The following is a 27,260-nucleotide window of genomic DNA, read 5'->3' on the forward strand; positions in this document are numbered from 1 at the left end:
TCACTTACAAAGGAACACCCATCAGAATTACAGCAGATTTCTCTTCACAAACCATCAAATCACGAAGAGCATGGGGGGAAATAATTCAAGCTTTGAAAGATAATAATCTCCAGCCAAGATTGAGATATCCTGCACAACTGTCCCTGGAAATTGATGGAAAAACGAGGTGCTTCCAGGATAAAGAGGAACTGGGGGAATTTGCAACCACCAATTCAACTCTACAGAAAGTATTGCAGGATATTCTAAAAAAAGAAAAATACAAAGAACCCAGAAATAGTGGCAGGGAGGCCACAACGAATGGAGCAGAGAACAAAATGAAGAAGACAAACTGACAGCTACTGACAGAAAAAGAGCTCAACAGAAATGAGACAGAGAAGATTGGATGATAGGAACAGCTATTTTTGAGAAAATGACATCTTAATAGGTAATGCTGATTCAGTACCATCTTGTTTTGAAGTCTCATCTAGCTTTTGTTCTTCTGTCTCCAATGGTCTAACCAGGTTGTATCTTATTGGATTTTGTTATGTATGTTAGTATAAGCAAAAACCTTTTAAAGACAAGGAGATTATACAGAGACCATTGTTCATTTTCTGTTAGTCAATTCCAAATACTCTATAATGCTGTCATTCTCTTAAATGGTTTTACATTGTTTTGATATACTTAATGCTACAGTATATGAAGTTGTACTCAAGGACTTCAGGGAGGGAGTCAATATGGTAACTATTTTTAAGTCGGAAATATCTGGTGGTGAAACACTATTCTGCTTAAAAGGTTATGTCTTGATCTGCCCTGTTTCGCTGTTATGCCCTCTTTTTCTTTTTCTCAATCTCCACTCCATTATATACTTTTTTATTGTTATCCATTTAATTAAAGGGAAAAATATAGCAGGATATAATATAGTAACCCACTTTGACTTTCTATTTTCTCGATTTGAAGCCCTGTATTACTCTCACCATCTTGTTTTTGACTGAGGTTCCTCTATTCTGTTTTGCTGAATAGTATCAGGTTCGAAAGTTTAGGCATCAGCTGAGAAGATAATGAGATTCATTATAACGCCCATTCTCGTTGACTTCTATCTACTTTTGAAGACCTACAATATCTCCAATGTTTTGGTTTTGTCGGTTTTATCCTTTATGGTTTTGTTCAATAGTATTACAACTAATGATATAGGCAATTCTATTAGAAATAGCGGGAGGCATTAGGGTAACCATTGTTGATCACCTTGTATTATGTTTTTATATTATCTATTATATCCACCCTTTTGACTTGACCGATTCTGTTCTGTTATGTCACATTTGGTTTTACTCTCTTCCAAAAAAGCAATAAGAACAGTGGGAGCAATGAAACCCAAAAGGTGTAATAGTCACTGTACAAAAGAGAGGAAAAGAAAATGCTCTAAACTATATAACTGCATGTATATTTAAATGTATAAGACAGAAAATGATATCACAGAGTTCTAATGGATCATTGAACAGAACTGTTTGCAGTATCATTGCTGGAATGTCCACTCTACAAACTTTAATTCTGTGACTTGAACAATTATTTCTAAGATGGCAATATGTAATCTATTAACTAGTGATTTCCTACTGCGCATTTTTTTCTTCTGTAAATCTGTATAACTTGTACCCTTCACTGTTTTTTTTTTCTTTTCTTTTCTCCTTAAATAAAAATTAAAAAAAAAAAAAAAAAAAAAAAAAAAACAAAATGTGTAATTGTCATTGTACAAAAGAAAGGAAAAGAAAGTGCTCTAAAGAATATAACTACATATATATTTAATTGTATAAGATAGATAACCATATTACTGGGTTTTGTTGGATCATTGAACAAAACTGTTTCCAGTCTCACTGTTTGAAAGTCCACTTTATATGCTTTAATTTTGTAACTTGAACAACTATTTCTAAGATAACAATATGTTATCTATTAACTAGTGGTTTCTTACTCTTTATTTTTTCTGAAATTCTGTATAACTTGTACCCTTTTTCTGTTTTTTTTTCTTTTTCTCCTTAAATACAAAAAAATTTTTTAAAAAAAGAGAACATGGATACTAATGAAGCCATATGTTGAGCTTGATTCCTCCATGTATGTGATGTGATAATTGTGCAGATCCTAAGCCACAGACCTACATTTCTGCTAAAGAACATGGAAGCTCAGGAGATGAACCCCTCAAGCCCAGTTCCATCCACGGTACACCCAGGCTCACAAGCTTATGGTCATAAGCACTGACAAAGAGCAGAAATCGGCACTTGTAAATGAGCTTGGCTTTGCTTACCCTATTCCCATGGAGATCTCGATTCCAAGCATTCCATGAGACTTCCTGTTTTTCATTTTGCACTGAACATGTGATAATATTGTGGGTTTCCTATCCCAAGGGGGGAAAAAAACGTTGGGAAATATCACATTTTGGGTCATCACCATCATTCTGATTCTTACTGCCCAGGGCCTCTTTAGAAAATAAATCCATAGCATTTGGAACTGAGAAGCAAAGTCCTATTTAATCCTACACATGGGCTACAGACCAACACAGGAGCATCTACATCAGAATGAACAGCTTGTTCATGATTCTGGCATTGTCCATGTTATTTCAGTCTTTTTTTCATGTTATCCTGTTAGATAATATGTGAGTGGAAATTAGCAAATGAATGTGTCTTCAGTGCTTTTATTCAACTTTGTGAGACACAAGCTAGAGAAATTTCTGTACCCTTCCTGGAAGAGGCAGGGAGGTAACAGCTTCCTCCTCCCTCCCAACTCCCAGTGCTTACCTGAAGGCTAACCTAGCACTTTCTCTAAATCAGACATCCACTGTCAGTTGGGGGCCTGTCAGATAACTTCAGACATAATAATTTACAGAAAGACTTCTAGTTACAAGTGTCCTTCATCCTGTTAAAGATTTTGTATTTGACTAGGGAAATGTGACTACATTAATGAACATTCAAAACAGATTCTTATTTCTATAGCAATATCACTCTCCCACTCCCACACACTAAAACAATAGGAATATCCTGGATACATGGCGAACAAAGTAAATAAAGTCTTAGAAAAACAGAACTGCTTAAGGTCAGCTATGTTCTGGATGATCTAGTGATTCTTCAGTCAGCACTCTTGTCCTATCAGAGTCTCTTTCCAAGTGTCAGCAGTAGCTCTCGCCTTGCAGATCCACCCAGTCACCACACCAGAACATTGCAGTGGAATTTTCATACTATATGTAATTGAATCCAAGTGGCTGAGTCAGAATCACCACTGACTCAGAAACCTTCAGTTACATGCATTAGGTACATGAACAAATACTCACAGGCCCCCAAAGAGAAGGAAGCTGAATTCTTGTGATTATTTGAGGTGACAGAACAAGAAAGATCCAGATATGCTTGCCCAGTGAATTGGTACAGTCCCAAGTCACTGACTGTATATTATTACCTGGGACATAAATACCTCTCACAGTGCTGTTCAGATTTGTCTATCCATGAATCATACTTAGGCTATTACAATGAGGAGACTGAAGAAGTTAGACCACTGCTGCAAAAAGCTCTAGGCCCAGGTAGACCTCGGCCTCTCTTTAGGATACCAGTGCAGAGTCAGTGTCAGCCTGAGACACCAACAGTAGAACCTTAGCCTCCCACACCCACAGTGCAGATGGAGAGGCAGGCCCAAGCTACCTGGACACTAAGTCCTACCCCATGGGGCCAGATATTTAGACCCCTCAGGGACCCTGTCTTCTGAATATTGTGGTGTTTTTCACAGAGTTGGAAGCCAAAGATCTTTCCTTTTCATACCCAGAGTCAGTCAACCACAGAGCATGGCTACAAATTGAAAGTCTGACTCTCAGGAGGAAAACTCAGACCTCAATGATGATAAACAGGTGTTGGTGCAACCTGTCACAAATCTTGGGCTATTCAATGCCTTGTACAACAGCAAGTGTGAAAGAGCACGGAGAGGCCCCAGGTGCAGCACCCCCCTGCAGACAGGTGCTCCTGGCCTGCTCTCCACTTCTGTTCAGGTAGTGTGAGTCTGAAATCCCACCGGCTCCCACAGGTCTATAAAGCCCTGGACTGCTCTGCATACACAGACCCACAGCAACGTTGGTGATGCAGCCCAAGCCCCATTCTCCAGCAACCTCTTAGATGTCAGGACTGGAGAAGGAGTAACCTGGGCCCCACCTTCCTGCTCATAAGCCCTGAGCATTGCACTCTGCCTGCCTGGCAAATGCCTGGTTCCCTTTGGGCATGTAGGGGCTGTATGTCTTCAAAACCAATCTGAAGACATGTACTTCCTTGTCATGGAACAGCAGCAAAGAGACTTATGAGGCATCACTGCCCTTTTTATAGCTCTCTAGGATCTGCAGGACTTATCAGTGCTCCTTCAGATAACTTCCATTCCACTGTAATTTTACATCCTCAGAGAGGAGGGAAGTTATTTTGACATTTCACCATATATCTCATAACTGGATTCCTAAAAGACAGTTGTGTTCGCACTAGGATTAATGAGTAGTCCATAAATACCATAGAATTGAGAGCTTATGGTGGCATGAGGCTTCAGCATAAGCCAACAGTGTCACCTTTCCTGAACCTCATAGAATAACACGTGGAAACAGGAATCCTTTAAGACTCAGCTTTCCGGGCAGAATTGTAATATGGGAGAATGAAATGAAAAACTTCTTAAAAATAACAAAGAAACAAACAGCAATAATACAAAGACAAGAAGATGATAAGAGGATCCATAACTTAAGGATTAAGAACATAAAAGAAGAAGTAGGGACACAAACAAATGAACTACAAAAGCTACTCACAGAAATAATCCAGGAGAATTTTCCTAATTTAGCAAAAGGTAAAGATACTCAGATGTATGAGGCATACAGGACCCCAGCTACCTACAACCCTAACAGAGCAACACCCAGGCATATCATAATAAAAATTCCAGAAATTCAATACAAGAACAGAATATTAAAAGCTGTCAGAGACAAGAAACAGATCACTTACAAGGGAACACCCATCAGAATTACAGCAGATTTCTCTGCACAAACCATCAAATCACGAAGAGCGTGGGGGGAAATAATTCAAGCTTTGAAAGATAATAATCTCCAGCCAAGATTGAGATATCCTGCACAACTGTCCCTGGAAATTGATGGAAAAACAAGGTGCTTCCAGGATAAAGAGGAACTGGGGGAATTTGCAACCACCAGTTCAACTCTACAGAGAGTATTGCAGGATATTTTAAAAAAAGAAAAATACAAAGAATCCAGAAATAGTGGAGGCCACAACTAATGGAGCAGAGAACAAAGTGAAGACAAACTGACAGCTACTGACAGAATAAGAGCTCAACAGAAATGAGGCAGAGAAGATTGGATGATAGGAACAGCTATTTTGGAGAAAATGACATCTTAATAGGTAATACTGATTTAGATCATCTAGTTTTGAAGTCTCATCTAGCTTTTGTCCTTCTGTCTCCAATGGTCTAAATAGGTTGTATCTTACTGGATTTTATTATGTACGATAGTATAAGCAAAAACCTTTTAAAGACAAGGAGATTATACAGAAACCATTATTCATTTTCTGTTAGTCGATTCTAAATACTCTGTAATGCTGTCATTCTCTTAAATGGTTTTACATTGTTTTGATATACTTAATGCTACAGTATACGAAGTTGTACTCAAGGATTTCAAGGAAAGAGACAATATGGTAACTACTTTTAGGTCAGGATTATCTGGTGGTGAAACACTATTCTGCTTAAATGGTTATGTTTTGATCTGTGCTGTTTCGTTGTTATGCCCTCTTTTATCTCAATCTCCACTCCATTATTTACTTTTTTAATACTTTTTTAAAAAATTTTTATCCTTTTAATTAAAGGAAAAAAAATAGCAGGATATATTACAGTAACCCACTTTGACTTTCCATTACCTCGATTTAAAGCCCTGTATTACTCTCACCATCTTGTTTTTGACTGAGGTTCCTCTATTCTGTTTTGCTGGATAGTATCAGGTTCGAAAATTTAGGCATCAGCTGTGAAGATAATGAGATTCATTATAACGCCCATTCTCGTTGACTTTTATCTACTTTTGAAGACCTACAATGTCTCCAACGGTTTGGCTTTGTGGGTTTTGTTCTTTACTGTTTTGTTCAATTGTATTATAACTAATGGTATAGGCAATTCTATTAGAGATAGCGGGAGGCATTATGGTAACCATTGTTGATCACCTTGTATTATGTTTTCACATTATCTATTATGTCCACCCTTTTGACTTGACCGATTCTGTTCTGTTATGTCTCATTTGGTTTTACTCTCTTCCAAAAAAGCAATAAGAACCGTGGGAGCAATGAAACCCAAAATGTGTAATAGTCATTGTACAAAGGAGAGGAAAAGAAAGTGCTCTAAACTATATAACTGCATGTATATTTAAGTGTATAAGATAGAATATGATATCACAGAGTTTTATTGGATCATTGAACAGAACTGTTTGCAGTATCATTGATGGAATGTCCACTTTACAAGCTTTAATTTTGTGACTTGAACAATTATTTCTAAGATGACAATATGTAATCCATTAACTAGTAATTTCCTACTGTTCATTTTTTTTCTGCAAATCTGTATAACTTGTACCCTTTCTCTGCTTTTTTTTTCTTTTCTCCTTAAATAAAATTTAAAAAAAAATTAAAAAAAATAAAAAAATAAAAAAATAAATAAAAAAAAAAAAGACTCAGCTTTCCACATTTCCTCTTGGGGTGCAGGATTACTGTACCCACAGTACTCAGTTCTTGGTACAAATACTCATGTGATGCTCTTTGGTTTATCCTAAACCTCCCTGAAAAATTTTGCACAAGAGTCTCATTATGTCTCCCTGTTCTTCACACACAGCTTCAGAGGAATGAGGGGTCCCTATTTAGGACAGAGGATTCTTTGTTATTACCTTGGCTAAAACACAGGCTACAGGCACATTTGAATTTCTCCACATTGATGGGAAAAAATTCTCAAACTAAGCCTGAATTTTAATTCTGGAAACATCTCTATAGTCTTATGGTGTGAATCCCATGGGGACAATATAGCTATCATTTTGGACCAAGCTTGATGTGCAAGCACCACACTGGAGCAACTCAGACTGTTCCTACATTGTTGGTCTCACTGTCTTCTCAGATGGGGCAGAAAGGGTTAAGCTGCCTAAGAAAGGACAATTACTTCCCGCTGGCAACTTGGAAGTCACTACATCAAGTTCTAGCATTGGGATCCCCCCATATGAATAGCCCAGCCCCTGTCTCCACAGATACACAAGGCTGTGACCCAAGATGTCAGCCACAGTATCTGGGGCTGCTTTGCACAGCGAGGAGGTATACACACAGGTGGACTCCATGGATGCAGAGGAGGAGAAAACCCCCCCAGGAGCATCAGCCCTCAGAGGGCCACCCAAAGCAAGCCCAGTGAGTACCTTGCCCTCAGGTCTCCCACATTCATGTCCTGGTGGCCACATCATCTCTCACTTGAGAGCACAGCTCAGGATTCTGCAGAAAAATAAGACAGAGAGCCTCAGGAGGCAGGGTGTATTGATCCCGCTTCTCCCTCTATACTGAGGTTCAATTTTTGTTTTCAGCATCTAAAGCTCAGACTTTGCCCTTACAGCCCTCAGCTCCCCAGAGCCAAGTGCAGCTCCTCCTCAGGCTCTGCTCTGTGGACAGGGCTGTATTTTGGTCCCAATTTTGTTAGAAAAAATTAAGGCAATGAATGAAAATGATTGCTAATAACTGGAAAATTCATTTCTAACTCTTATAACCATAAAGATTCACCCATCTTCATGCTTCCTCCCAACATGCCACAAACTTGATGAGTCTGGTAAAGCATACGGAGGCCTAGCATGGCTGTCCTATGCAGCCCAATTGAGGAGATGTGGTGGGAAAAGTCAAGAAAGCTCACAACATGCTGTGCCTCCCCTGAGCTTCCAGGTGGCATGGCTTTTCCACGGAACACAGGAGTTGGGGAAAGGGAGAAGCCAAAGTACTCACAAGGCAGTGTTAGCAATTTCTTCAGTAGGAGAGATGGAATAGACCAGAAGATCACATACACACATCCCTGTGTCTTGCCATTTATATCCAGCAACCAGATTGTCCTGATGTAAGTCTACAACAAGAGGAGATACCAAAGGTGGATTTACATGAATAGTTTGAACTTTGCAGAAATCCTCATTTTGGTACTAAACACTTTTGGCTAATGACACAAGACATGGGCCACATGCATGAGATGAAAAGACACATGAAAAAGTCTAATTATTCACGTGCCTCTCCATCTTCTTGTTTTTTTATAAATCACCAGTCAGCTATGCTTTGGGATCACCTTGACATTCATCAAACAAGAATCATAGTGGTGATGGAAGCAAAGCAGAAATGATAGAGAGAATGGAAAAATGAAGTTAGAAGAGCAATGGGAAGAAAAGGAAAAACAAGAAGCTATTTGTGTTTCAAGAATGCTCAGAAACTCTCTCAGGGACACTTTGACTTTATTGTAAGCTATTTGTTTTATTCATCCAATCACTCCTTTGCATACAGAATGACAAATAGATCAGTCAGAAGTTTGGGAAATAGGGGAATAAATGTAGTTATGGCATCTCAAAGCGGAAGCATACCCAGAGAAACAAGCACCAAACACCATGGACCAGTTCTAGGTCCCAGGGAGCAGAGCCCTGAGCCCAACTTAGCCCCAACATGACACAGACATGTGTGTAGGTGTCTGTATGGTCTCTGCTACTCTTGTTGATAGAGCTACTTATGCTGCATTTTATGAAACAGACAGAGTGGATGGGATGGAGCAGCTCTTGCAGACACCCAAAGATCAGGTTTAGTTTTGGGCATTTGTCTCCCATGGCTAGCAGTGTGCTCCTAGCAGCCAGCTTGGGTCAGTTAACAACATGCGTCCCTTTGGTGTCACAACAGAAGGGCCCTGTCCCAGTGTCTGTGGTGACAGTGTAGCTGGCCAGACACAACAGGACACATATACCGCTGCAAACAAAGTAAGGTTCACTAGTCTGGCACAGGAAAAATGTTCCCACCCAAGGTGATATTCGCTGCAAGGCTGGGTGTACTGCTCAACCTTTGGTAAAGATTGGTGCAGGCCCAAGCTCTACTTTTATTCTTGTACAAGATAATACTGCTTTTCCAACTATTCTCACTCCAAGCCATGAATATGTGGTCTGAATTGCTGGAAACACTGTAATTCCTTTGATGAGTAGGAGGTTTAAATGTCTAAACAGGGTTCATGTTATATATTCAGAAATGATGTATGAAGTTTACAGTTGTAACCTGAAAAGTATTCTGGGCTCTATTGAGTCGTGGGTCACATAGTGCTTACATTCTCAATGTTATTACACTAGAATTTTTCTAGACAACAAAAACTTTCTCTAAGATAAGGCCTGAAACAGGAGGTGCTGTGTCTTCCAAGTAAAATAAACCATTCTATTATCCTGGCCCCAATTATTTTGTATCTCAGTCTCTTCTGATGAGACAAAAAAGTCACATGATGGTCCAGGGGTGATAACTAAGCTTGGGGCCTTCTAATAACCAAACCTCATAGTCAGGACAAAAGTCAATATGCGTCCTTTAGAATCTCCATTCCAAACAACCACAGAGCTGCTAGGGATCCCCAATCCGGTGAAATGTTGGGTGAGTCCTCCCCCCCACCACCACCTTCCAGCACTCAGTATGTTTCCCAGGGTCCCCAGGGGTGAGTTCCCATTATGGCTCTAAAAATCACAGCAGAGTGAATTTTCTGGTGCAAAGAAAAGGATTTAAAGATTAAACTCTGAAGAAGATAGGGATGCAAGATCATAAGTGGGTGGTATGAGAACTTTTTTATTGTGAGAAAGAGAAAGAAAGGAAAACAGAGATACAAGAGACAAGGAAATTCCTGTTTCACCCCAGCCATTCTCAGCAGAGTACCCTTCCTCTGTAAAGCTAGAATAAAGCTAAAACTCAGCTACCTATACCAGCACCTGCTAGTTTCAGACAGACATGCTATTTGGTCAGACTCATTGCTTTTGTCCACTTGAGCTGAGAAGCAGTGGTGGTGATTTACATGCTTGGCCTAAGGAAGTTAGAGATGCAGCAATCATCACCCAACTGCTTTTACTTTTTCTTTTGATACGGGAATCGAACTCAGCATTTTGTGCTTGCCAGGCAGATACCGTACCACTGACCTATATCACCAGCCCTGATTGACTCATTTTTAAGAGCTTGCCTACATTTTGATTTGACCAGGGCTCCTCCCCTCCAATCAGAATCCAGGGAAGGATGGTTCTAACTCTCACACAGCTCCTGCTCACTTGCTCATTTGAAGTGATGCTCTGTGGTCATCCGGGGCACACAGGGCCACAAGAAACTGACATCTTCCAGAACAGGACAATGGGTGGTAGTGACCTGAGCTCCATGAGAACATCCACTCCAAGCACTGCAGCAGAGCTCTTACTTGTTCACTTCTCTTCTACAACCCCTAAGGAGCAGAGCACTGTTTTCAGGAAGTGAACGATGAGCCAGGAATCAGGAGACAGAGGAATCCCACTCACTTATGAACTAGACGTTGCTCTGTGATATACCCCTAGAGACATTCACAGACAGGTCTCACTTTGGGTCTTAAATTGATATGTGGTTTTAAAAATCAAAGTAGAGAGTTATGAGGGACAGAACAGATATGGTTATGTCTGCATTGCTTGTGAGCCCGAGTCAGAGGAGACACACCAAGGCTTCATAGTTGTGGCCTTGGATTCAGTGATATCCATGAGAAACCTAGAAATGCCACAGGTGTATAGAGGGGAAGTTACCAAAATGTGCCCACTCTGAATGAGTCAAAATATAAAGGGAAGGTTTTCAGGAGACCATGAAAAGGTACCATCTGGGAAAGACAAGGCCAGGTGTCTGAGAGCTGGACTTGCAGAATTAACCAGTAGGCAGTCAGGCTAGAACATTTAAGTCCAGCCCTCTAAACCAGTCTTTCAGGCTGGAAGCTGAGTTCACTCAGACATGGCCACATTAAATCATGCAGGTTAACAGAAGACCCCAGCTTGCAGATTAAATGATGCCTATGGAACATAATCGAGCTGGGCACAACACTGGAAAAACCAGGCTGGCTAGAACCTGGCTCAGCTGAAGACCTGGTAGGGAAAATTATCTTTCTAGAGGCCACCATCTGGGTATGACCTCTGAGGATGGATTTCCCAATCCCATGGCCAGGAATTGACTCTTCAGTGTAAGACCATGGAATGGAATTCTATCTAGGGCTTTCCTTGTCCTCAGCTATTAATACCGAGCTTCCTGGGAAGAGACACAAACTTGTTCATGCAGGAATCTGGAAAGGTCCTTACTCAGATCAAATGGTCACACCTTGCTAGCCATCTGCACCACCCTGAATTCCTCACTACTGCTACTTCTTGTTCTTGATTATTAAAATATTAAATTCAGAGCCTGCATCAGTACACTCACAGGACTCCTGTGTTTTTGCTGATCATTATCCATGAAATACAATCAATATTTTAGAGAAAGCCGTTATCCAGATCCTGAAACACAAAGCACACTTGTTGTTTGGCTCTATAGTCATGGTTGCATAAGAGATGTTCAACACATTAACAAGAAATTCCAGGGCCCCTGCCAGATTACACAATCAAGAAAAATGATGACAGAATGGGCACGATATAATAAGATGTACATTTTCCAGAAGTGAGAAAAATGTTCTTGAAAATTTCTGATACCTGTACTTTTAATCCCTCTAACATCTGCTGATGTAGTTACTACCTGGAACTTTCCAAGTTGTTTGTGTGCACTCCCCATCTGAAAGGACTTGAGCTGCACACTTCTGCAGATACAAATGAATCTGCATTATGAACATTCACAAAACAAATTGTGGAAGTAGCTCCATGCCTGCCAGACATTGTCATGGTTGTGCTGCTGTGTGTTTACTATACAGTGTGGTCGTGCACAGTAATATAGCGCTCAGAGTTCAGCCCATCCAGAAGAAAAAGGAAAAGCAGTGCTGATGTGGAGGGAACTTCTTGGAAGTGCAAAGCAATAACTACAAAAACCAAAGGGAACATAATGGAGATTTGACTGAGGCAAAACATGGTAAATGTTGCTCATTCTAAAACATGAATTGCTCAACCACCAACACAGTTCTAAAGAATGACACTGTGAACATTTGAAGTCTGCTGCACCAGTGAAATCAACAAAAATATTCAAAACACAAAAGCACGGTACAGTGAGACATGGAGAAAATTCTCCCTGAATAAATGCAAGATTAGCATCAGCATTGAGTCTAACTCAGCTTAATGCTTATTTGAGAAGAAGCTAAAAACCTGTCTGAAAACTTGAAAATAAGAGTGAACAGAATGCGTCATTCACTGCCAGCCACAGGTGGCTTCACAGATTAAAGGCTCCAGCAAAGCTTCGCAATGGAAAAGGAAAGTGGTGAGGCTGTACGCATAGGTGCCATAGACTCATGAGAGTTCACTGTGACACTCAGATGAAGGTGTCTATTGACGCTGACAGGACTGTGCTGGAAGGAGGCCAGAAAGAAGCTACGTCAGTAAAGAGAAATAGATGATGTGAGGCTTCAAAGAAGCAAAAGACAGACTTTGTTTCTTGGTGGCAATGATTCTGGTGCTTCCAAACAGAACACAAGAGCCCTCAAAATTGTACGCAAAGGCGCTCTGCCTGTTGTGTGGAGCAGTAACTCTAAGGCCTGGGTTACACAGGCAATTTTTCCAGGATTGGTGTTTCCACCACCATGTCTCGGAGAGAAATATTGTTTGCAGAAAGATATCCTGTTCAATGTTCTTTCACTGCTTGACACTGCACCAAGTCACCCCAATTCATGGATGACACCATCCCAATGTCCCAGTGTTGTGTTTGCCATTGAATATTATGGTATTTGTTCAACCTGTGTACCAAGGAGTGGTTGCAACTTTCTTTTTTAAATTTTATTTAAATAAAGACTAAACAAAACAGAAAATGAGTAGAAATAATACATACTTTCAAAGAAAAAAATTAGAGAGATGGATTTATACAGGTCACATCTCTTACACCAAGATCTGAAGGGAAGGTGGGTACAGGTCTTTTAGATAAGAAATATATACAGGATAAGTACCTAAAACAGGGATTTTGAGCAAAATTTAATTACAAGTTTGATTCAAATTCCACTTTTCAGAAAGGGACAAGAAACAGGATAAAGTAATGAGATCCCACTGGCAAGTGTGAAATAGATTTAAAGACACAGGAGATCTATCAAACCTGATCTCAGGATTTCTATTTTTTTTTTATTATTTTTTCATTTTTTTATTTTCCTAGCTCTCCCATGCTGGCCCAGGCCCAGAGCTCCCTGCTGTCATTCCCCCATAACAGGGAGGCCCCCCCATGGCCCTGGGGTCTTGGGGAGCACCAGAGAGCAGCCCACAGGTTCTGAGGTTTAGGGGACCAGGCCTGCAGGGGAGAGAACCAGGGGCTGAAGGTGGTGGAGAGCCCAAGATGTGACAGAGCCTGGTTTCTGCTGCAGGCAGGATAGGGCCACCCACTTAGCCCCCTGTCTCTGTCCCTTCCTAGGAGGAGGAGGAGCAGAGTGCTGATCCATTTTAGTTTCATTTGAATCTATTTTCTCCACAAAAATCCATCTCCCCCTGGATGAGGTGGCACAGACCCTTAATCCCAGAATTTGGAGGCTGAAGTACAAGAATTGCAAATTCATGCCCATCCTAAGTCATTTAGCCACCTAGTGAGAGCCTGCCTCAAAAGAAAAGAATGGGAGTGCAGCTCACTGTGAAGGCTGTGGGTTTCATCCTCAGTACTGGGGGGCGGGGGATGTTTAAATAAATAAAGGGGGAAGAGAGAAAAGATGGCAGATAGATAACAGCAGCTACAGAGGCTCTCTGAGGTAGCCAGCTTAAATTCCAGTAATGGTGCAGTGTGGGGAGTCCTAAGCAGAGGGACATATACCCTGCTGACCCAGGAACGAACTAAGCTGAGAGAAACCAATTGGAAATACAATCCCAGTGCTACGATTGGAACACCTAAAAAACTCACGGCTTGAATACCCTGCCGCTGCCACACCTGAATTGGCACAGCTGGGATAGCCTGCTGGTTGCAACTCACCAGAGATGCAAACACTCTGAGAGCAGGAATCGGTGAATCAAATTGGGAGCAGAGCTGGAGGGGAGCCCTGCATCCACCTGCGGTGGGTGAGAGGAATGGGCACCCTCCCATAGACAAAGAGACTCCAACAGAGGACATTCTGAGACCAGGCAGACTGGCCAGAACAGGGCACTGCAGTGACTTCAGTCACATATTCCGCTCTCAAGTGGGACTGGTGGGGAGTGCTTGACCTGGGTGACGCCACAGACTGAGGCCCAGTAGGCTAGCCCAAACCAAGTTCCTGTGCCTGGCAGTGCAACCTATTGCAGTGAAGCCTTCTGTAGGTTGACCTGGAGGGGCAGGCCCAGGATAGGCTGTGGGATCTGTACCTCCTAGTACACTTCAGTGGGTGGGAACCTAGTCAGCATTCCGCAGACAAACTGAAACCAACAAAGAAAGAAACTGGGCCTTCTATATATGCCTTTATGAAAGGAACAAAAATATGAGAAGAGGAGGCAGCAAGAAAGGGCCCTCGGTCCCCAATCTTGAGAACATTGATCCAGGAAAGGTAAATGCAAAGGAGAATGAGGACACAAAACATGCAATATCAGACACGGCACTAATAGACATAAAGCAATATCTGAGGGACCTCATAGACGAGTTCAAAAGTGAAGTATTTAACCAAGTAAAGCAAGACATAAGTAGAATAGTTAAAAAAATGCTAAGCACCCCCCAAGAAAAAACAGATGGTAGAATGAAAAAACAAAAAAAAGGGGGAGAATTGTTTGATGGAGAAAATAGAGAAAACATAGAATACATGAAGCAGGTTCAAAGAGATTACCAGGAAACTAAAAACTCTATTGAAAGCTGGCATAATAGCTTGAAAGAAACTAAGGATAGATTATCTGAACTAGAGGGCAGGTTTGTAACGTGGGAGCATGAAAGGAAAAACTTCTTAAAAATAACAAGGAAATAAGCTGTAACAATACAAAGGCTAAAAGATGATAAGAAGATCTATAACTTAAGAATTAAGAATGTAAAGGAAGAAGCAGGAATACAAACAAATGCACTGCAAAGGCTATTCACAGAAATAATCAAGGAGAACTTCCCAAACATAGGAAAAGGTAAAGATACTCAGATGTATGAGGCATACAGGACCCCAGCCACCTACAATCCAAACAGAACTACATGCAGGCATATAATAATCAAAATTCCAGAAATCCAATATAAGAACAGAATACTAAAAGCCATCAAAGACAAGAAACAGATCACTTACAAGGGAATTCCCATCAGAATTACAGCAGACTTCTCGACACAAACCATCAAATCTCAAAGAGAGTGGGGCAAAATAATTCAAGCTTTGAAAGACAATAACCTCCAACCAAGATTGATATATCCTGCACAACTTTCCCTAGAAATTAATGGAGAAACAAGGTGCCTCTACGGTAAAGAGTAACTGGGGGAATTTGCAACCACCAATCCAACTCTACAGAGAATACTGCAGGACATTCTAAAAGAGACAAGTACCAGGATTCCAAAAACAGTGGCAGAGAGGCCACAATGAATGGAGCAGAAAGTGAAATGAAGAAAACAAGCCGACAACTAATGACAGAAAAAGAGCTCAACAGAAATGAGGCAAAGAAAGTTGGATATAATTTCTTTTTTTTTTTTTAATTGGGACAGGGGATCAAACTCACGACCACATGCTTGCAAGGCAGGCGCTTATGCCACTGAGCTAAATCCCCAGCCCAGGTTGGATATAATTTCTAATATAGATGGCCTAGATACACTAACTTAAGGGGGGAAAGAGAGAATTGCAGGCAGAGTGGATCAAGAGATAGGGTCCCCCAGAGGCTCTTTATAGGAAATATAATTAGCCTGAAGAAGGTTATATGGACCAAAATCAAACATGAGAAAATGGAACTCGATGTGATAGGGAACCAGAGAGTAATAGGGGTAACTAGACCAGTACTTATGGATAGGTTGAACAGACAGGCTTTAATAAATGAAGAAATATAACTAGAAATCCAGCCCAGGAGTGAGAAAGTTCAGAAACACTTAGGTAAATAGCAGGTTGCCCCCCCCCAATACAAAACTGTGAGTGTTGGGGAGACTCAAAAATACACAGTTCATTCTGGGGGAGTAATGGGGAGGAATAGTCCTCAACAAAAAAACAGCAGAAGATATAGCTAATAGTGTATCAGGAATTAAAATCTCTATTACTCACACCACTCTGCTTGGTTGGAACTTGTTCCATCCTAGTTTGTATACAAGCACTGGATCTGAGGGGCACAGACAGCTGTCCCAAAGATATCAGGACATAGCACAGTGGTCATTTTAATTTCCTTTAACTCAATCAGGATCCCTGTATGACTTATACTTGTTGTATCATGACTGATCTTAGTTAAATCTGACTTGTTTGATTGCTGCTTATCATTGACAGATTTTATTCAAAACTGTAAGGTTGGTGGTATCAAGTTGAGGAGTATAGACACTATACTGAAAATGACAATGATTCACTAAAATATCCATTCTGATTTGATTATTACCTGTTTTTGTAGCTCTACACTATCTACAAAGTTGTATTTCTGTTATCCTGTTATGTACTGATATGTTCAATTATACTTTATCTGATGATATAGCCAATTCTGTTGATAACAAGAAACCGCACAGTGACCCTGGTAGAACTCCTTATACAGCAGATTCATATGTCTTTAGTTTTATGTGTCTATAGAAGTATGTTTAGTTCTGTCCTGCTTTGTTCTGTTTCTCCCTCTAATATAGAAAGGATAGAAATACATGTTAAGATTCATGCTTATGTAAAACCTATAAACAGTTTATGAGTACTGATCTGATAACACATGATGAAATAAACAAATACTTTGAAGGAAAGAAAGGGGCACTGCAGTACCCAGTGCTGATTCCAGAGTGTTATGATGTGAAATTCAGCAATATTATTAATCTTTGTTCAGAAGGATGTTAATCTAGTAAGTTTAGTTAGGTCTCATCATAAATGAAGATATGGATAAATGCATACATGTCTAAGTGTATGTTAGCCATAATACTTAGTTTTTGTGGGATAGTTAAACAGAACTGTTTGCAGTCTCCCTGGTTGAATTCCCATTTATATGTTCCACTTGTGCATCTTGAACAACTATTTGTGGGGGGATAATATGTATACATCAACTAGTGATTTATTACTGTTTATTTCTTTTCTTTGAAAGTATGTACTATTTCTGCCCATTTTATATTTTTTTCTTTCTTTAAATAAAAAAAAAAGAAAGAAATAAAGGGGAGTGCCAGGACCCTTGGCTTGCTGAGGAGGACGGTACTTCTGCAGCATCATGGGGTGCAGCTGGCTGATACAACCAGGGTTCAGGGTGGGCAGCCTTGGGGGTGAGGGGTGGAAAATCCTGCCCCATCTTGCCGGCCTACCTGGCTTGGGGGACCAGGTGCGAGAGAGACTTTCTGAGCCCCCTGGGTGGGACCTGCTTTTTTCTCAACAACCCCTGCCCGGTGTAGCCACTGGGGACCAAACAAACTCCCAGCTAAAATAACCTGCATGGGTGGCCCCGAGCATGACAAGGGGACCCAAGGCCCTGCTGGTCCTGTCAGCCCTAGCTGCGAGCCCAGAGGGGTTAGTTAACCTGCCCCCAGCAGCTGGGCCGGGGACATCCCAGAAGCCCTGACCTCCCTGGCAGTCCAAGGGCACAGTGGTCACTTCTTTCCTTATTTAATCTTTTTTCCTCAGTACTAAGGGTCAAGGGAGGGGCAGAGCCGGGTGAGTTCACCCAGACAGTCTGGCCAAATCTCTTGCCCCAGAGAGTTTCCATTCCTCCTTCCTGGCCAGGGAAACAATGGGAGGCTGAGCCTGGGTCCCTCTTTTACTCGGTTGCCCTCTAACCTTGTGTTACCCACCTGCTTCACTGTAGCTGGCATGTGAGTGTTGGACACTCGAGACATGGACAGGAGCCCTGGGCATGGGGCTTGGGAGATGGGAGCCTGCTGGGAAGGGCGGGCGCGTCAAGGCACTGCCACTGCTCCCTGGACAGGTGACCCGTCCACCTATGCTGTGCTCTATGAGGTGCAGTCACAATTCACAGTCAGCATTTAAATTAAAATATATCCCAGTAAAGACACAGTGCCAGGAATCCCCCAAAATCCTCCCCGGCTTTGCAGATACTCATCCCACTGTCCGGAGTCCTCTTTCCTGAGCGTCTTTTGCTGTGCTGTCCTGGCTGCCTCCATGTCCTGAATGGATTCAAAATGTCTCCCTTTCCTGGTCACTGTGACTTTCGGGAAGAGCCAGAAGTTGCATGGTGTCAGATCCGTGACTGAGGCAGTTGAGGACACAGTGTCATTGAAGTGCCTTTCTGTGGGACGGTGCCCAGCAGCAGCATCACTGTGACCCTGATCACAAGTGGTCATGACACTTGATGGTCATGACACTGGACTTGCTCTTCTCCACTCTGCCTCCACCATGGACCTCGCCTCCTCTCTCCCAGCTGGGCAGGGCCCCCAGACCCAGCGTGTGCTTTTGTAGGGTCAACAAGGCTCCTCTGGGGGGCTCTGAGGGTAGGGGGGCAGGTGAACTTTCTGCAGCGCCTGCCACACAGGCGTCACGGTCACCCTCACCCTCCACGGTGTCTGCTGAGGGCCTGAGCTTCCGAGACAGAGCCCAGCAGAGGGAAGGAGTTCGGGGGCCAAGGTGGGGGTTGGGGAGGGGCGAGGGTTCAGCTCCCAGCACTGCCACTTAGGGGCTGAGGTTTCAAACCCCGATGAACCCCAGAGCTTTGGCTCTGCGGAACATGGTTCGTAGTGGCGCAGGCCACTTTCATGGGGCCTTTGATACCCAAAGGAGAGGACAGATACAAAAGCGCTCAGGAAAGAAGGGTGAGACCTTAGTGCGGGAAGCTGCAGGTCCCCGTGGAAAGGAATGAAAGATCTAAGCCCAGGAAAGCCGTCCTCGCCACTCCAGGCTGGAAGATTTCACACTGTGGAGACTGAGGCCTGCAGCCACTGAGGCTGAGTGCAGCGGACCCGCCAGAGCCTCGCAATCTGAGCCCTGACAGCGATAGAAGCCGCTCACCTCAGCGTCGCTGAAAGCAGAATGCGTCTTTTTCTTTTTCTTTTTCTTTTTTTTTTTTTTTTTTTTTTTTTTGATACAAGGTATCACTATGTAGTGCAGGCTGTCTCGAACTCACTGTGCAGCCCGAGTGGGTCTCAAACTCTTGGCAGTCTTCCTGCCTCAGCCTCCCAGTGCTGGAATTACCGGCACGCGCCCGACCCCACTTCCGGGTCCCCCACTGCTCTTCCCAGCGTGCGTGTCCCTAGGCCACTGTGAGGGTACAGGACGGCACACATGTATGAACAGGTGTATGTGTGCAGCGGAGTATTTTGGACACGCGTGTGCACTAGCGTATGCATGCAGTGTGGCGTGTGCACACACCCGTGTCCACGCCTGCCTGCGTCCTCACGCATGGTGCGGGGAGGGGGCGCAGACAGGCTCCCCCGCCTTACCAATTGCGGTGCAGGAGCTGACTTCTGCACTTGAACCCGGCCTTCCAGGCGTTAGAAGGGTGAACTTACCGAAGTAAGAGGCCGGGACATGTTTTAGTTACCAGTCCGCGCGCCCGTGCCCAGCTTTCAAGCAGCGAGGAGAGCAGTGGGCGGAGATTGCCCTGCGCTTCCACACCTTGCCGGCAGAGGACAGGCGAACACAGCAGCGGGAGCGGCGGCCGCGGGAAGCCGGCCCAGGTGGGTCCCAGCTGGTCCCTGGCTTCCGGGCAGGGAGGGGCCAGGTGCGGAGGGTGACGGGTAGGGGCAGGGGCAGGGCTTTGGGGGCAGTCTCTACGCTGCTCCGGCGGCCTCCAGTGCTCTCTGCGCTCCGGGTGGGACCTGGGTTCTGTCCTGACGGCGAGGCTATGGAAGGGCTGCCCTCTGACCTGCGGTCATCCCCTCTTTGAAATGAGATGACGACACCCGGCCTGGTGACCCTCTCGCTCTCCCCTTTCTGTTCCCAGGGAGGAGCTGGCCTTGCAGCCTGGGCAAAATCAGGTCCCTTGGCCTGGCCGACGGCGTCCGGGTGCAGCTCCGTGGCTCTGGGTGGTCGCTGACTTCCGGCCCAGGGGCTTAGGGCCCGCAGTGACCAGGCAAGATGAGGCTGCAGGCAGGACGCCCAGCTCGGTCGCCCAGGGAACTGCAGCAAATGCGAGACTCCCAGAGCTGGGGTGCAGGTAGCATCAGCTGAGGGTGAGATGCCCCTTCAGTCTCGGTTTGTTTTTTTGTACCAGGGACCTCACATTTACCAGGCAAGCACATGAGCCACTGAGCTAAATCCCTGGCACCTTCTTTTTTTCTTTCTTGGGACAGGGTCTCGGTATGTAGTTAGTTCAGCCTAACCTTGAACTCACTGTGTAGGCCACGCTGGCTTTGAACTCAAGGCACTCCTCCTGCCTCAGCCTCCTGAGTGTTGCTGAGATGACAGATGTGCGTCACCACACCTGGCTGTCAGCCTTGCCCCTGGCAGTGATCCCAAAGGATCTGGGTCTAATCTAGCAAAGGTGAGGGAAATGGGCAAGGGCATCCTCTTTCGTTTATTCCTGAACTCAGCAAACACAGCCCCATCCCCTCCTTTGCTGAGCCCTGCTAAATGTACACATTATGGCTTTTGGGGGGTTCCCACCGAAGATAGAGGCCCTCAGAGGGCTCAAGGCATGGGAGGCTGTGGGAAGCGGGAGCGGGCAGCTTTGACCAAGAAGCTGATGTCTGGATCCCCCACCTTGCCTGAAGTCAAAGGTGGAGGAGCTGAGGAGCAGGTGACAACCCAGAGTCACACAGCCACAGCCCAGGACTCCTAAGCTCTGACTCCCCCACAAGCTGCCTTGGGGCCTAGGGCTCTGGGAGGGCCCGGAAGTGGGATGTGTCATCAGGTGGCTTCTCTATCCCCAGCTCTGCTGGCACAGCTGCCACCTGCAGGGCCTTGCCCACTGCTGACCTAGATTTCTCAGCCACACCGTCAACACCTCCAAGGCAGGGCACAGCATGGCTCTTTGGAGCCCAAACAGCCCTGCACAGTGACCCAGCTTCCACCTCGGGGCAGGGTGGGGCCAGAGCCCAGTGCTGTACTGGCTACCTGGTGCCAAGAGGCCATCCTGGGGATCCAGTGTGGTTCCTGTGTCCCCTTTCAGTGCTGGGAAGGGCAGACCCAAGGACGGTGCTCAGGACCCCTGTGAAGCAGCTCCCCAAGACCCCTGCACGAGGGGTGCACTGTGTGTGAGGTCCATTGCTTCTGACTCTTGCAGGTTGCTACTCAGGACTCAGAGCAATAGGGGTTCCTGGGGCTCCCTGTCCAGTCTCAGGGTCCTTCTCTCCTGTTTTCCTGGGCTAACTGGACCTCCTTGTCCTTCCAGTGTATCCAGGCCAGCTGATCATGCAGCCACGCATCCCAGAGAGCTCTTGGCGACATGCAGCAGCCCGTACCCATCTGACACCCACTCCAGGTGGGACTTGGGGCTGAGCCAGGGCACCAAGGGACAGCGGTTCAGACAGCTGGGTGTTCCCCACTAAGAACAAGATGGGGCCTGGAGAGTGCAGGGTGCTGGCCATCAGGGGAAGGACTCTCTGTCCCCAAGATGCTGCTGCTGGTTCCCCCTAGCCAGGGGACTTAGGCACACGTCTCTCTGAGGTCCTTTGAAGCCAGGAAATGATGTGGCCTTAATTTCTCATGGAGGAAGGAGCGTTTACACCAGGTATGGTGATGCACAGCTGTGCCGTCAGTGTAGACACCCAGCCGGAAGTCCTGGGCACACACCTGGCTGTAAGAGTGGGCTGACCCAGGCCCAGGGCTCATACAGTACCTGGCAGGGACAGCTGACTTGTGCTGGACCCAGGCAGCCACTCCGACACCCACACACTCAGTGTCCAGCTGTGAAAACCCTGGGAATCAGGTTACTAGGCCACCTTCTGAACTTCCAGAGGAAATGTGATGGTCACCCGAGGGCCAGGCTAGAGACATCATCTCCCTGCACTACACTTCCTCATCCTAACTGCACCCCAAGCTGCAGAATCAGAGCAACCTTGGTCCCTAGGGTCTGGTCTGGAGGGGGGTACTGTGAAGCAGCTCCCCGAGACCCCTGCAATTGCCTTCTAGGCTAAGGGACAGGCTCCTTACGGAATTGGGATAGAGAAGAGCAGGACAAGGGGGCCAGTAGCGGGGTCCCCACTGCTGGAGAGACAAAAAGTTGCATGTGTTGGCCAGATCTTGGGATACTCACCCCAACACCCCAAAATGGCCTCAGCTGGCCATACCCCACCCTCTGAGCTCAGCCCCCAGTGTGCCCCAAGTTCTTATGTTGAACCCTAATCCTTGATCCGATCATGTTAAACCATAATCCTTGATGCAATGAAGGTGAGGTCTTTAGAACCAAGAAGAGAGGCCACAGCTGACACCAAAAGTGTTGCCACCTTGACCCGCCTGCACTCCAAGAAAAAGCTGCTAATGTTTACGGACACCCCATTTATGGTATCTCGTTAAAGCAGCCTAAACAGATGAAGACTAAGCAGACCAAGCCTGCCTGTCATCCTAGCACTTGGGAGGCTGAGGCAAGAGAATCACTGTGAATTTGAACCCAGCCTGGGATACAATAGTGAATTAAACCAGGCATGGTGGGGCCTGTAATCCCAGCACTTGGGAGTCTGAGGCCAGCCTGGGCTACACACTGAGTTGAAGGCCAGCCTACACTACACAGCAAGACCCTCTCTCAAAAATAAATAAAGACAAAATGGGATGGACCACTGTCTTAGCGCACCTATGGTCCTCTAACCAGATACCTGACCCTGTGCAAGTGATAAAAGGGTAGAGGTGGCTTGATTCCTAAGGCTGGGAGCCCGAGATTGAGGTGTCCACCTCTGGTGAGGGCTTCCAGCTCCACTGTCCCGTGTGCGAGGGCAGCAGAATGTGCAAGTGCAAGAGAAAGGGGCCGAACTTGTCCGTTATCAGCAGCCAGTTCTGCAAGGAAGCCCCCCCACCCCCCAGTGCTAGCATCGATCCCTCTTAAGGGCGGAACCCCAGCTCCAATCACTTCTTCAACCCTCGGTACCCTCACGTAGGAAATTCAGTTCCCAGCACAGGGATTTGGGGTTCACCTGCCAACTCCAGCAGCCCTGTTGGGATTCAAATGGGGCCCCTCTGAATTTGGGGGGGAGGGTGCTGCTTGGGTGCTGTTAAGAGGGAGCCCTTTAAAGGGAATCAGGCTAAGAGGCCTCCTCTGTTACTGATGGGATGAAGGCCTGTATAGAAGAATGTGATGGTGCACCCCCGTGATCCCAGCTCTCTGGAAGGCTGAAGCAGGAGGATTGCAAGTTCCAGCCTCGCCTGGGCGATTTAGTGATTCAACAAGAATCTGTGTCAAAGAAAGAAAAGGAAAAGGGCTGGGGCTGTAGCTGAGTGCAAAGACTCCACATTCAATCTCTATTACAGAAAAAAAATGTTTGAAAAGAGGCTTCTTTATTGCCTGACTGGCTCACCTTCTACCTCCAGCCATGTGGACATACAGCTTTCTGCATCGGACAGATAGACAGGCCTGCTGGGGTCCTGCTCTTGATCTTGGGCCTTAGGGTCGCCAAGTCTGGGGTCGACTTCCATGGACCTGGGACAAGTGCACCCTGTGCTGCTTGGCAACTGGCAGATCCATACAGAGCCTCCCTGATGCCCCCCTCGGCTTGGAGCTCCCCAAGGAAGTGCCAGGTGACAGACACATCCGCTGGGAAGTGGGTGACATCTTGAGCCCTTGGGCATGGGTCCCTGCTGTCTTCCTGGCCTCTCCTCTACCTAGGGTCCCCGTGGGCCCCGGTCACAGATGCCCTTCTGGTGCCCACCTTGTCTTCCCTGACTAGCCTCAGCTCTGTAGATGTGTTGGGGTTCTTTAAGGGCCACACCCCTGTGCCCTGCTGCTCTATAACCTCTGACCCCAGTGCCCCAGGGCTTCCAGGGACTACGGGACTAGGTGAAGTGGCACAGTCTACAGTCCCAGGTGGTAGGTCTCCCAGACACCAAGCCCTCCCAGGCAGAGCCCAGGGGCATCTCTACTTCCAGGCTGTGTGGCATCGAGCAAGTTACTCAACCTCTCTGGAAGAGAAAACAAGCAATACCTGCCTGGTGATTACAAGGAGGATCGCATTGTCCTGGGCCAGCATTGCACAAGGGAGCTCAGAACTGCGACTGATGTCCCCTCCCCTGAGACGAGGGGGAACTGAAACCCGAGGCGAGGGACCCACCCATCCACCTAACGCGGAGTCACCCTGGTCGCCTCCCTCCTCCTGAAAATCCTGGGGGGCAGCGGGGGGTGGGGGCACTCACAGTCCTGGTTCAGCGCCTGGCTAGGGAGCAAAAACAGAGGGCCCAGCTGGCCTTCCCTCGGCAGAGGAGGCGTCTCGGTGGGTGTGACATTCCTGAGTCTCGGGCGCGATTCAATCCCTTGAAGGGCGGCCACCAAGCAGGCTCCCCGTCCGCAACAGGAGTCTCGGCTTCGCCCACCTAAAGGAGGTGGATGCCTGGAAGTGGTCGCCGGAAGACCGAGGCGATGGGCGTGGCTTGGTGTGGGCGTGGCAGGTGGGCGGCATCTGCTCTGCTGCACATGCGCAGAACAGACACCTTACCCGCACACCTACAGCGCCTTCCTACAGCCTGGTTCTCCATCCTTCGTTTAAGGCTCTGGGATGCCTCTTGCTCCGGTTGTTGGCTCTCCGTGCTCGAGCTTGTTAGGGTAGAGGTGACGCCACGTGGTGACTGACACATCTGCTGGTGACAGAGTAGGTGCCAGTGAGTGCTGGCACCAGGAGCGGTGGAGGGATAGGGCAATGGGCCGCCTCCCTATTTATTTAACATTAATACTTTCACTGGAGATGTCCATAATGTGGGCTGCAAAACACTCTCTGTAAAGAAAAAAAAAAAGCCACTTACACGACCATTGAAATAACCTCTTCTGGGCATGGTACTGCACGCCCGTAATTCCAGCACTTGGAAGGCTGAGGCAGGAGGATCACTGCGTGTTCAAGGCCAGCCTGGGTTACAGAGTGAGTTCAAGGCCAGCCGGAACTGCATTAGTGAGACCTTGTCTCAGACAAAAATAAAATGAAGCTGCTTTCAAAAGCCAGAGTGGTGACACATGCCTATAATCCCAGCACTTTGGAGACAGACAGGAGGATCACCATGCATTCAAGGTCAGCTTGCATTATATAGTGAGACCCCGGAAAAATGAAAAGAAAGTAACCCTAAAATTACAGGCAGAACCAACAAACGCGATCATGCAACGCCTGGTGACAGTCACTGTCAGACCATGGAAATGACAGTTGTCCCCTAAAATGACACGGCCCAGGGACATCAAAGCTGTTTTAATTTGTGACAGTGATGCTTGCACAACAGAAGAGAAAGCCTAGCTAAGCAACCACAGTGGTTTCCTTGTCATTCTCAGAGGCAGGACCATGACTACACCCCACCCCATCCCTCTCCCTGGCATATCTGACTTGGGTACTGGGTGTGCAGCCTGGGAACTTGGCCTGGTCGGTTTCCTTTTACTTGGCTGAAAATCCTACAGCCCTATCTTCCAGCCATCTGTATCTATGTTTGAGAATTCACCTAACAGATGTTCACAGCAGACAACCATCTTTCTTCTTCAGAGTTGGGGATGTGAGAGGTATGATGTATGTGCCACTACCCCCACCCCGCCATCTTCCCATGTCATTGCTTACAGTAGACAAACCTGATCCACAAGCTAGGAAAACACAATTCAGGTCCAGTCCCTGTAGCTCAGAGGGTGTGATTTCAGCCAATCACTATCATCTATAAGTCTCGGGGGAAATCCTCGTGCCTCAGTGGGCTTCATGGGACCCAGCGTTGGCTTCTATCTTCCAAACCAGGGTATAAATTCCTTTGATAAAACTCAGAAATGGCTGGGGATGGTAGCTCACACCTGCCATCCCAGCACTCAAGAGACTGAGGCAGGAGGATTGTGGTGAGTTCGAGGCCAGCCTGACCCTATTTCAAGAATAAATAGATAAATAAGTAAATAAATAAGATTTAGGACTTGAAAGAAGTTTCACACCTGAGACTCAGAGTTTCTGGCTCTGGACCCATCTTACCAAAGCCCGGTGTCTCCCCTGTTGTGGGCTGACTTTTGTCCCCTCCAAAAGAGGCTAACTCCCCTCAGCCTCTTGTGAATAGGGCCTGATTTGGAAACAGAGTCTCTACAGATATAATCCACTTAAGTGAGGTCATGATGTGAGTCCTGATCCCGTACAATCATGGGTTTTTTGTCTTTTTGTCTTGAGCAGGGTCTCACTATATAGTTCAGCCTGCCCTTGAACCCATTATGTAGCCCAGGCTGGCCTTGAGCTCAGAGTGATCCTCCTGCCTCAGCCTTCTGAGTGCTAGGATGACAGGTATTCACCACCATGAGGAGAAAGAGCTGTCATGCAAAAGCTGAAGCCCCCAGAGAGGTCATGCAGAACAGGTAGAGACTGACTTCTTGAGCCCCAAGCCCAGGGACACTGAAGATGCCAGAAGCCCAGGCCATACCAGGCAAGATGAGCCAGAGTCCCTGAGGGACCCAGCCCTGCCTGCACCTTGGTCTTGAATCTCCCAGTTCTGGGCTCTGAGGATACAAACAGCTACTGTTGGTTGAAGACAGCATTGGTAGTCCCCGATGCTCCTGAGTCAGAGCACCACTCGGAGCTCTGATGTCCCCTGCAGGAAGCAGGTGGCCTCGCTCTCACCCCTTGACAAAGTCCATGTGCTCTGGAGAAGGGACACTGCTTAGGCTGTCCCCTCCAGACCCAACCCTGGAGAGGTGGATGCTCTGTGTGTCCTGCTCAGGAGGTGGCGGTGGGGACACATCTATGCCCAGCTGGGCTAGCTGGACCAGCCTGAGGGGCAGCCTCACTCCTGGCCTCTAACCAGCTGGGCGGGAATGCAGGGAGGCTGACAAGCTCTGCGCGGGCTTCAGAGCCCAGCCCACAGGCTGCCGGGCCTCAGGGACACAGGGCGCACTGGCTGGGCTGGGTGGTGCCCTCACTCCCCTCCCCTATGCACAGGCCCTTCCACTGGCCTGAGACCTTTCGAGGCTCTGCCATGAGTGGCTGGTGGGGTTGCAGGTGGCCCCAGGTCCCCACGCTAGGCCTCCATCT

General features: G+C 46.2%; 2 long non-coding RNA genes across 6 annotated transcripts in view; one reads left to right on the plus strand and one right to left on the minus strand.

Annotated features, from left to right (window-relative positions):
• Window positions 1-25,053, minus strand: part of LOC101787911 (uncharacterized) — a 56,620-nt gene extending 31,567 nt beyond the window's left edge. For 3 of the 5 annotated variants that reach the window (XR_010049113.1, XR_010049114.1, XR_001199803.3), the window contains exons 1-5: window positions 25,039-25,053; window positions 24,436-24,873; window positions 7,980-8,094; window positions 7,409-7,481; window positions 2,270-3,196 (exon numbers count right to left, since the gene is read on the minus strand). This is a non-coding gene — a long non-coding RNA (uncharacterized LOC101787911). The remainder of the gene's footprint in view (window positions 1-2,269; window positions 3,197-7,408; window positions 7,482-7,979; window positions 8,095-24,435; window positions 24,874-25,038) is intronic. The other 2 variants (XR_010049112.1, XR_002789722.2) reach the window with 1 other exon arrangement.
• Window positions 19,697-25,231, plus strand: LOC134477221 (uncharacterized). Its single transcript, XR_010049115.1, has 2 exons — window positions 19,697-19,832; window positions 20,099-25,231. It is a non-coding gene; the product is annotated as an uncharacterized LOC134477221 (long non-coding RNA).
• Window positions 25,232-27,260: the final 2,029 nt, after the last annotated feature.

The sequence above is a fragment of the Cavia porcellus genome, unplaced genomic scaffold (assembly GCF_034190915.1).
Source record: "Cavia porcellus strain 051 isolate PalLab524CR breed Dunkin Hartley unplaced genomic scaffold, mCavPor4.1 scaffold_8, whole genome shotgun sequence".
NCBI classification, from domain to species: Eukaryota; Metazoa; Chordata; class Mammalia; order Rodentia; family Caviidae; genus Cavia; species Cavia porcellus.